Source organism: Ammospiza nelsoni, chromosome Z (assembly GCF_027579445.1).
Source record: "Ammospiza nelsoni isolate bAmmNel1 chromosome Z, bAmmNel1.pri, whole genome shotgun sequence".
Lineage (NCBI taxonomy): Eukaryota > Metazoa > Chordata > Aves > Passeriformes > Passerellidae > Ammospiza > Ammospiza nelsoni.
In genome coordinates, this window is record NC_080669.1 from 56,260,969 (window position 1) to 56,273,320 (window position 12,352).

Genomic DNA, 12,352 nt, shown 5'->3' on the forward strand with positions numbered 1-12,352 from the left:
GCAGGCAGGGGCTCAGGGGCAGTCTGTTCCTTTGGGTTGCCTTAAGTAACCTGTGTGTCTTTTCCTTTTGCAGAAATACTCAGCGAACAAAGAGAGAGTGGGAAAAGGCACATCTGGGAAAGGGGACACTTCTGAAAGGGCACAGTCTTTATGGTTAAAGGAGAAATTTAGTTAGCCTCTCTCAAGCAGTACTCATCTCTCCTTCCTTGAGTGCTGTGATGTACTCTGCTCCTTCTGCAGATCAAAGACAAATCCTGTACATAATTCCAAAACCCAATTAAGTCTAGCATGGAATTAAATTCAAGAGTTTGAAATGTAGACTGATTTAATCAACTGTGGATTATTCATGCTGGATTTGGATGTTTTATTCTGAATAATTTGAGTTTATTTACTTTGAATTATAATTCAAGGGCAAGGAATATGAAATCTCATACTGAGGGAAAGTCAGAGCTCCTTTTATGCAACATTTGCAGTGGGTTAACTGGAATTGCATCGTGTCAAACTGCCTCAAATCTATTCTTTACTTTCCCAGTCATGTAAATAACATGTCATTTTATCATAGGTTATTAATCCTTCTTTGAAAGTGTCCTCACGTGATTGGTGTTCATTCTAATGCAATTGCTGTGGATGCTGAATCCTGGAACAGCTGTAGTACACAACACTACGCTGGTGCTACACCAGCAGTTCACTCTTTTTCAGGCTACCAAGGTCAGGTTATCTCCTAATCTCTCAGTCATCTGTGATCATAATGCACTTGTATCACCTAATGGATTTAAATGCAAGAGCAGGGACATTAGTATGCCTTCAGACCATATTTAACAAAATTGTAGCATGGCATTGAGATACACCTTGTACATGAATGTGAATAGTTCAGTGAAAGAGTGCATATAAGGCCTTTCAATGATAATTCAGCATATATATGTGCACTATCATCTCCAAAGCAGACATCACAGACAGGATCCAAGTGTCTACTGATGTAAAAAGTATAATAAGAACAGCAATTACATCTGTGGAATATCACTTCAGAGTATAGAAATTCAATTTCCATCCCTTTTACTCCAATATACAAAGGTACAATAGCCATCCATCACTTGTGCATTTTATATTCATTTGTTGTGCTTGTTCTTGTGATGGTTTGGGGTTTGTTGAGGGGTTTTTATATTATTTTTCTCTCTGTTTCATCTATATAAAAAGAAAGTCTTTCACTAAAGCAGATGATGGCAGAAATTAAGTGTTGCATAATTACTCATAGCCTTCTAAAGCATAGTGAAAATCTTTAGGGAAATGAATTCCTTAGAATGAGTTCAGATTCACATTTCATTCAGTGGGAACCCTAAGAAAAAGTGCCCATAAACTGGTGAGATGCTTGTGGCATGAGGTCTTTTAATATACTCTGATTAATATCATTGAGCCCACGAAGATAATCTCTGTGGGTTTGATCTGAACACCCCTGTCTTCTTATGAGGTGAAGTTCAAGAATAGATGCATGTGTCCAGTAAAATTGGTTTATAATTCAATGTAACTTGTTGCAAAAAGATAGATTACCTTCTACCTGACATCATTACCTGGTGTCAGGACCTATAGATTACCTGGTGTGAGGACACCATCATTTTTTGACAGAAGTTTCCTAAGCTAGTAACTGTCAAAGGTGGAAAAGGAATCTTGAAGAAGAATTACTACACGAGTGTGGTTTCCCTATAATGTTCACCAAATGCCTGCTGTTTGGCAGTGCTGAGAACAGGACACTGATCTAACTTTGTTTTTATGGCTGCCACGCCTGCCGCAGCAATTCCTGTTGTCATTGCTGCAGTCTGAATGCAGGGTACTTTTTCACACTGAAGGGAGGGAACACTGAGGTGGGTATAAAAACAGGATTACCCCGCTTCATCTGCAAGAGGTAAGGAAGCTGCTTACCTCTGTGAAACAGTGTATTTGGGCCCAGAAATCATAGAGTTGAGTTATCACTGTGTTGACACAAGAAGTGAAATTAAGTATTTAATCTCAATTTTACAGTAAGATGTCAACTCAATGAATGAAGTTTAATGGTGATAGATTACATCTACATCTACTTTCAGGTATTACTATGTCATAGACAGTTTCTTGTGGAACAATTTTTCTTTTCTTTATAGAATGTTATGAGGAACAAAAGGAAAAAGGAATAATTACTGCAAGATAAGATTTTCATAAAGTAATGCTTTATCAGTTGGAGTTTGGTTTTCACCTCATTTTCAGAGGCGAAAAATAAGATCATCTCATCCCAAACCTCCTGCCAGATGCAGGAACACCTCCCAGTAGACCAGGTCGTTCAATTCCTCATCCAAAAACTGGCCTTGAACACTTCCAAGGTTGGGACATCCACAATTTTTCTGTGCAACCTCTTCCCGTGCCCCACCATCCTTGCAGTAAAGAATTTCCCCATATATATAATCTAAATATTTCTTCCTTCACTTTGACCCCTTTATTCCTTGCCCTAACACTACAGTTCCTGACAAAGAGTCCCTCTCCAGCTTTCCTGTAGGCCCCGTTCAGATGCTGTCAGGTTGCTATGAGGTTGCTAAAAGTATGACATTTTTTGTATACAGAACAGCTCAAGTTTGCTCAGCCCATCTTTGCTGGAAACATGGTCCAGTCCTCCTATCAGCTTTGTAGCCCTCCTCTGGAGCTGGTCCAGCAGTTCCATGTCTTATGCTGGGGACCCCAGAGCTGGACACAGTGCTTCTGTGGGGGTCTCAAAAGACCTGAGCAAAGGAGTGTAATCCCCTCCCTTGACCTGCTGACCGCACTCCTTTGGATGCAGCCCAGGATTCCCGTGGCTTTCTGGGCTGGGAGCGCTCACTGCTGGCTCATGGTGAGTTTTTCATCAGCCACCACCCCCAAGTCCCTCCCCTCAGGGCTGCTCTCCATCACTTCTCTGCCCAGCCTGTGGGTGTGCCTGGGATTGCCCAATGCAGGTGCAGGACCTTGCCCTTGGCCTTGCTGAGCTCCCTGAGGTTTGCAGGGTCCCACCTCTCAGCCTGTCCAGGTCCCTGTGGATGGCATCCCTGCCCTCCCCTGTGTGGACAGCCCCACCCAGCTCAGTGTCAGCAGCAAACTTGCTGAGACTGCCCTGGATCCCACTGTCTGCATCCCTGACAAAGGTGTGGGACAGTATCGACCCCAGGACCCACCCTGGAGGTCTTCTCTTGCATAAAGTAAAGAGAAATTTTGGAGGGAAGGGCCTCCATTGAAAATTAAGTCCCGATGACCTCAAACATTTCCTCCAGTAGAGTTTTACTTAAGTAAATTCTATATAACTTTTCCCTTGCTCTTTCTGTTTAGCATTGACAATGGCACGTGCATCAATTCTTCATTATTTATGGTTTCTGCACTCTGTAAATACTAATTTTAGTGTCTTATCTCAGAATATTTTTTTTAGCTGCCCATATACGATGTTTGGGATATAGCTAATCACTTGTGGGACTTCTCTCTTTTCCTGATTAAGAGTAACATCTATGCTATTTCTATGAAACTTCATTGAGACGCTCCTTAAAAGCATTACTTTAGAACTGTCATAACCATTTTTCAGAAACAGAAATATAATGCTTTATAGCATACTGAGACTTTTGGAGACAGAGTCTGAGAAAGAATTGCTAAAGAAAAAAATTTTTTCAAAATACTCAAACCTAAGGTTTCTTTGTATCAAAGTTTGCTTAAGACTTTGTATCAGTCCTGAACAGCCTCGCTTAAATCCTAGGGGTTTGTACATATATAGAGAGGCAAATTATTTAAATAGAATTTTTTAAGGTTTGAATATTGCCTTTGTTCATTTGCAGTTTTTAACTATAAAAAACCTCATCAACAAGTCAAATGTATAAATAGATGTTTATAAATTGGTGAGGCAGTTATATTCCCATGATACAATTCAATGCAGAATTCAGAATTATTTTTGCTTAGTCAGGGAACGACTTCTATTCTGAAACACATCAGCAATGCTTAATTTTGGTGACTATGCACTAAGATATGAATGTCTGTGGATCTCAGGGTTGTCTTTGGGTTTTATTTTTGCTGAGCTTTTAAAACCTTTTTTCATAGGGAGTGGCGGAGTGGGCAGGGGGTGGAGGGACAGGTGCAGAATGAGCTTCAAAGAATATGAGGGCCAAATCCAAAGCTGTGACTAAGGGTTTCAATTTCTCACCTCTTTGACGTATACCAGTCATCAAGACACCTACATGAGAAATCAGGTCGTAAAGCTGAAGTCAGTATATTTGCTTAGAAGTATCAAAAAGCAAATTCAGATTAAAAAAAGGAAATTAAAAATTCTTAAATACTATTATTATATCTTAAATCTTTTGAGTATTCAGCAATAAAGTCTGTCTTTTGAAGGGGTCTTCTATTTCTTTTACATTTTGGGGGAGTTAGTAGCTGCAGATGACTTGTTTTATGAGGAAATACATTTCTGTCTTTGAACATAGAAATCTTGCCAAAACATTTGGATTCACCTTATCCATTATTTCAACAAACAGAGAGCTAGGTATTTTATATGTTGCTGTTGAAGGGTCGTGTTTATATTAAACTGGAGACGTGTACTATTCTATAAGAGGTTTGAAAGAAATTATGCAGCCATAGGGAATGCCTTTCTAACTTCATAAGCAACAGGGGACCACTCAGCATGCCACTTGTTACAAACTCTGTAACCTTCATAAAATACCTTCAAACATCTACTTGCAAACATATGTCAATGCAGTTTTATTTTAATTGATTTTACCTTGACCTCTTTTGTTTTTTCACAGTTTAATTTTTAAAATGTGAGGCAAAACAAAAACAGGAATATATTTTTGAATTCCAGGAGTTTAAATGTTTCTACTACTACTGATAAAATTTCAGGAAATTGAAAGTTTAGTAGAAATCATGTGAGCATTATAATACCTTTTTCTCTAGAGACCTTTCTGAAGATCTGAGAAGTCAGTAGAAGAAACATGAGCAATTGGAATCTAGCTTTTTTAAAAACAGGTCATGAGCTCAGTGACAGTTGAGTAACTGAGTTCAAATAAAAATATTATACAACTAGATAATATTTCCTTTCTAGTCTACTGAGGAGTTTTTAAATCCTTAATGAATTCATAGGATCTGATGATTTCACAAGAGAGGTGTTAGAGAAACAGAATGACTGTCTCCCCTGCACCTGTCTCTGGCACCTAATACAGAGTACTTAGACAACTTTCAATGGCGCGTATGTACAGACATGCTCAGTGCATCTGTTCAGAGACAATCCAGACCTTCTAGGCTGTAGGAATGCCCATGCAGCACCTCTCTCACCTAATGATATGTGGTTTTCTTTTTGCTGCCCATGAAATGATGTATTTCTCTGTTCAATGTTTATTCTGAGAAATTACATTCTTTTTGTCTGCATAAAATGTACTCACTGAATAAAATTTGTAATCTAAAACCATGGTCTTTTAATAAACATATGAAACATTCATCAACACCATCAACAACATCTATATGTCCATACTACATGCTATACTTTTGAGTGTAATTTCTATTACTGATATTAAAAGAAATTACTCTATAATTTGCTTTTCAATGCAGCGACAATGTATTTACTTGGTCTTCAGAACTATTCAGACTCTCAAGGCTTCACTAATAAACAATAATAAACAATTTTTGAGGACTGACAATATTATAAAACAAATGAAAAAATAATCACCAAGGAACAATTTCATCCTTCATTACATTTCTATTAGTTCAATTTTCACAAGAACAAGAGAATTGATATTAATATATTCTTAAAAGTACTTTGATAAATCTGTGTGCATCCTGGAGCAACATTTTTTTTTAAACAAGATTTCTGGTAGTTACTTTAGAAACAATCTGAGGATAATTTTATTCGCCTCTGTAATCCTGAACTGAAGATCATTCTTTTAAAAATTTGCTGTTGATAATTTATTTGCCTGGTGAAACATGAAGCAGATTTTTCTTTTTTTGTGTAACTGGGATGCAATGTCTAACTCTTGGCAGGAGATGGGTAAAAAGTGTATGGAAAGCACTTTATGATTCTCCCAAATGTTTCCTCTTTTATATTTTTATTCTTATACACCTCTACCTCACTGATGTCTCATATTTTGCACTGAGTTATTAATTCTCTGGTGCATGAGCCATCTGTTTTGTTATAAACTTGTATAACTGGCTCTAAGTGCACCACTTGAGTACCTGTGCATTAGTGAGGTAGAAAATTCAGGTCCACTCAGCCTTAAAATGGAAGGCTTATTTAACCAGGTTGGTTGCAGCATGAGAAGTTATGTAACCACTGACACACAAACAAATTGTGTGACTGATATTTATTTTGGTACATCTTTGATTTCCCAACCAGAATGACCTGTTACCTATTTACATCTGCAGACAACCTGCAACAAGATTCCTGAGTGTCTTGATCTCAAAAAAATATCTCAGTTCTAGCTCTGTCCTCACAATGTCACAATGTGAATCTCTAAGCCCTTATAAATAAATTTATAAATTTATACTGTACAGTTAAAATAGCTTCTTTATAACTGCTTAAAGTTTTCAGGTAGGAACAGCGTTAACCTCTTCAACAAAGGAGCAATATTGATCAAAGCTGTTTACCATGGATTCGAAGAACTGCACTGAAATCTCATTTCTAACTAAGGTTAGCAGAGACAAAATACAGTTCCTTTCTGGATTTCCAACAAAGAGTGAGCTTTGTACTTGTGATCAAAATAGCTTAACAGCCTCCAAAAAGCTGTTCAGAAAGATCTTGTAGCAGCTCGCCACACTACCCACTTTCTAACTTCTGCCTTTTGGCATCCCTCTCTTCAAACATTGCTCTGTAGCATTATGACAGAGTTTATAATGATTTATACTATTTATGGTAGTTTCCTGGCATATTTAATTTTCTGACTCAGGACTTGAGTAGAAAATGGCTGCACTGAGTCTGCCAACAGTTACAACTAACAATGTATATAGCTCTTGATAGTTTCTATATCATACTGCATTGGATACACCAGTTAAAGGAATAACACTGGGAAGTTTACTTATTTCGTGCTGTTTCATTTTAGTGCTTTCCTTGAGAACCTTGAGGGCTCCAAGGGTCTCAGTCTGTGCTGAACCTTCTCCATCACTTGGATCTGTACAAAATACAAAGTTGTCTATCACATTCACTCTAAGTGTCACTGGAAGTGGAAATCATTCCTATTCATTGTTACAATAGTTGGGTGGATAAAGCATTGACTGGGGAGACCTGTATTCAGTTTTTTCCTCTGTCTCAGGAAATTCAAGCTTATATCTTCAATCTCCAGAAAAATCACCACTATAACTGCAGGTTATAATGATAAATAATAAAGGATTTCTCTGCCTCTTCCAGTGAAATGTTCTTTAATTTTAGACAAAGAACAAATACATGAGCAAAACAGTTATCTGAGCTGTGAATACAATTCCCCTGTAATAGCTAAGAAAAACTTGGTCTTAGCCTATTCTCCAGCAGCCATTTATGTGTTTTCCATCAAAGAACCACTGAATGAAATACAAAAGTTGTCCTTAGAATTGATTTTGACTTCCTTTTTCCTAAGGAGAATGAAATAACCTCTAGACTAGGAGAAATGAAGCATCCCCTTTTAAAGCATTCTGGCTTGCTTTCAACTCTCTTACCCAGATTTTATTGCTATTGCTCCATGCTTTGTTATTTTGCCATTAATCTATAAGCTGTAATTAACACTGCAATTATCTTTCTTTTCCATTTGCATGAAAAAAAAAAATTAGAGAAGCCTCAGAACTAGAGGCAGAAAACATGTGTGAGGTGAGAGAACCATACAGTTGGATAAAGATCCCAAAACAAGTCCATGCTAAGTATTTTTTTGAGCAGCAAGATGTAGCACAGGAGCTGCTGCTGTGCTTGTCATCATATTATTTTAATGCGCAAGCCTTCATTTCATTTCATTTCATCAATAATAATACCATACATATCCTCCAGTAGTAGTACTTGTTTACAATTACACAAACAATTCACGCTCTCTGACCCAATTCATTGTTCTATTCACTGGTTCCCAAGCCTAAGTAAACAGATTAATGTTCTCTCCCAAGTTAATATTAGTAAAGACCCTGTCCAGGCAAGGAAATAAGAGGTCTTCCCCACGGTCACTGGCATTTGCTTATGTTGAGTATTGCTAAGGGCTGGGTTTTTATTTCTATGACCACTTGCTCATGCTGCTGCCGGGTTGGGTCTGGCCTCGCCAGATGAATCCAGCTGCTCTGAGGTCCAAACTCTCCAATGCTGTTTTGAGCTTCTCAGTGTCTGGCTCTGGTCTCTGTCATGAAAAAATTCAACATAGGTATTTATATATACACACATATGGATACACATGTATTACACTTTATGTTTGTCTATAAATATATATTTTATTTCCTTTCTTTTACTGCTGAAACCAACAAAAAGGTGCTGCTTTCAGCAGAAGGACCTTCTTCTTGCTCTTTTTCTTCATTTATCCACTGCAAGATGCCACTCATCCTTCTGAAATTTTACATTAGCACTTAGGAAGAGGCTTATAACTGGGAAAATAGACTAACTATAGGAACATTTCTTATCTTATCCGATTTTTATGCCATAATATAGCTTTAAAAGATCTGGAGTTACAAGATATGAGCATCTTATAGCTATGCCTTTATTCATTTTTAAAAGTCTATTGAATTGCTGTGTTGTATTATGTTTAGATCTATCCACAGCTGTACTATTGACTTTGACAGTAATGTGATCTGGACATTTCCATGACTAGCCTCAAAGTGCAGACTATCATTGTAGCCTGGATGTGCTTGCATCGACACTTTTTTGATTAAGTGCTATGATTTTTTTCTGTCCTTCTTTCTTTCTGGGAAGCTTGTATTTAGCCTTAAACTTACATACCAAAGCCCCTTCCATTTAGGCAATGAACAGGGGTTTTTTTACCTCTTTTATAAAAATTCATGATTTTTAAAAATCATGGTAGATTATTAGTTCAATAATGAGAAAAAAAAAAAAAACAATTAAATGCTGCATTTAAATTTTATGCCTTCCCTATAACTTCCAGAACTTCTGATTTTAACGGAGCTTCTTGCATTAAACCCTGAAAAGAGTGTTCTCTTAAAGCATGAACATCTGAAGTCATTAAAATCTAAGCTTTTTGTGGTATAGATTCAGACACACTTTATGACAGAATTGGTACAACTAAAACCACCCCATAGTAACCTGGGGGGAAATGACACCTTCTAAGAGAATGGTTAACTCTCCCTTGCCCCTTTGGATTTGAACTGGATATTTAAATTTAAACCTTGTTCTCTCATGTCCAAGTACAAAGCCTGAGTCGTTCCATGGCTGTCCTTTCAGTCTTGGCTTCTCCAAGCTGCTGTAGTGAATATTGCTCACCTCCTGAGGCAACCAGAAGCCTTTGCTATCCTCTGCCTCATGTGCTGCATTTGAAGCTAGAGGTTCAGTGGCTTCATTGACTGCCTGAGTCATAATACAAACTAGGTCGTCTGTACCCAAGCTGAACGTCCTAGTCCTTGGACCAATGAATCACCTCCTCTAATTTTCTGGCCCAATGTCTCTGTTCAATTATTTAACCAGTCCATGACCTTTTCTACCACAGGTAAACACAGCTGGTGATCGGAACATCTAGCTGTAAAGAGTGAAACTTGGATTGAAGACCTTTTGTTCTGTTCAGGTCTGTTCTTATTTAACTGCTCTTGGACACCATGGGATAACCTCACTACTGGTTTTTTACCACAGATATTTCTGTCTTTCTTACCTTCCAGCCTCAAGTTTATGAGTACGTAAAATATAACTAATTCTAAGGAATATTTTCAGGGGTGGGAAAACAATTTCTGCCACTTCTAATCATCAGAGTTTGAGGATTAACATCTTGGCTTCCTGTTATGGGTGTTCATTAATGTATTTGTATTACATTTTCTGTTAGGCATCATATTTCTTTAATAGGTAAAACGGAAGAACTGCTTAGCTGCTTAAGCAATATTTTCCCATAAAGTATTGTTTGAGTTCCTACTCCATATGATGCCTAAATTATATGGGTAGGAGAAAAATAATTAATTTTAAGTGTTTTATAATCACTTTCCTTGTCTGGAAGTATATGACATGTGGTACACTGCAAAAAATTACTCTGCTAATGTTGCTATCCTCAAGGGTTTAAAACTCAGTAAGGCTCTCAAAACCATGAGATGTTCAAAAATACTATCTTTTTGTTAGTTCAGTTCATTCTTTGAACTTTTAAAATTAGTAAAATGCACTCAGGTTGCATTTTCAAGCTTTTCTATAACCTCCCTACAAGAGTAGGAACTCATGCTTATTAAAAACAATAAACACTAAGAGACTAATATATTAATGTAAGCCCAGAAAAGAGGACAGAAATCTTAAATCTAAAATTTGCAAGGTTTACAATACAATAATTTCTGCAGGTTAACCCTCCCTTACCAAGGCTCAGTATATTTCTGCTGTAAAGTAGTTTTCTTGAAGACTTGAAGCTGTTGTTGTGGGTCATGAAGTGGCATTATATTGCCCTCCATTCATAGTGTTTTGCAAGTAATGTTCATGCAGTACTGTGGTCTGCTTAGGTGTAAGCCCACTTATTCCCTGAATATATCCACCCTAACATTTTTAGGGCATATTTTTTCTCATTTGGTTTAATTCCTGAAACACTCAGAGGCTAGACAGGTCCTCAGCACAGAATGACAGCCTAACACTACTTCCAAAAGAGCTAAAAGTCTCAACCTGAACTTTTTTTCTCATGTCCATTAACCTGTCTGAAAAGCTGCTGGGCTGGTCAAGAACAGGCATGTTATTATTGCATACGATGGGCCACTTACATTTAAATGTGAGAATATGATTCAGAAAGTCTTGTAATATCTACTTGTATCAAGCATTGCTATTAGAGCTTTCACATATAGCCTGACCACACACAAGCCTTTTTTTTTGGTAATCAATGTAATATTTTTTTCTGCCTTTTTTTCTCACCTGTCATTGTTTTACTTGGGATATAATTTTTTAGATTTTGGTGCTCAACTGCAATAAAATCAAAGCAGCAGTGATAAGTTAATACCTTGGTACATGGTAAAGGAGTGACTGTATATCACTGTCAGTCTTGGAGTGCCGGATGTTCAGGAAGAATTACATTCAAAAACATATATTAAAGTAACATTGGACGACAGCAGGAAGTAATGCAAGGGAAGACGCCAATTTAGTTTCTACTAGCATCATTTAACTAACTGAACTGCACTTTTTTAGACCATTTCTACATATAGGAGATGGTTATTCCATTATTAATATTAAGTATTTAAAAACTCTTCTCTCTTCTGAGCTCCAAAATTAGGGGTCTGGTTTCTAAAAACAATGCATGTCCATACCAACACATGAGCAGCTAGGAGACCTACTCAGAATTTTGAATGTCAGACCACTGAGGGGCTTTACTTTTGAACTCCACGACTGCAAATCTTGATCAAAATTTCCTTGCTTTCACTGAATCCATAAGGAGCATTGCAGAGTTTTTCAAGCCTTCATTAACACTTACAAAAGAGCAATACATGCTTTATATTATTAATACTCAGTTTCTCTGTTGGTTGACACTTCAAAAGTGGTCTGGTTGAGAAACAAGCCCAGAGAATATTCTGATTTTATTTTTTACTTTTTTTTCCCCCCAATTGCATACTATCTTGAGAACTTGCCAGATAACTTCCTGCCAGCTCTTCTATACTGGGCATATGACTCCCTTGTTCTGTCAGAATGATAAAAAATCAGTGTGGGATTTAGGATCTGCTAAGTAATTTACATCATTTCAGCATTAACTGTGTAGAAAATATTACGTTCTTAATCTGACTGATCTGGAAGGTCAAGCTGTGCCCACCTGCTGCCTGCTTGTAAGGACTCAGCACCAGGAGCAGGTTTTGCCAGAAGAAATAAATCTAGCAAGAATGGTTTGAAGCTTCTCTCTAATCATATCTCTCTAGTTGTCTACCTACATATCTTGAGTAACCAACGCTTTGATGTCATGGTTCCATAAATTGCAGAGCCACCCAATAATTTGAGTCTTGATATCTATTCTTTAAAACCAGATTAATTCCTCCCTCTCTGGTTTCATTTCTTTCAGGAAAATAAGATAATGTGTATAATAGAAAAATAAGCATGAGGAAATTCTACAATGAGAAAACAATTCCTTCAGACAGAACGAATTTTGGTTTTGCTATTTCTGTATTTTCCATTGTCTCCTTTCATCTGGGAAGGAAGCTATGAAAAAAAAATTTACCTGGTTATATTATTTCCTTGTGGGTGATCAAAAATCATACAAGATAAAAAATAAATACAAGAACAGAAGAGCTGTTC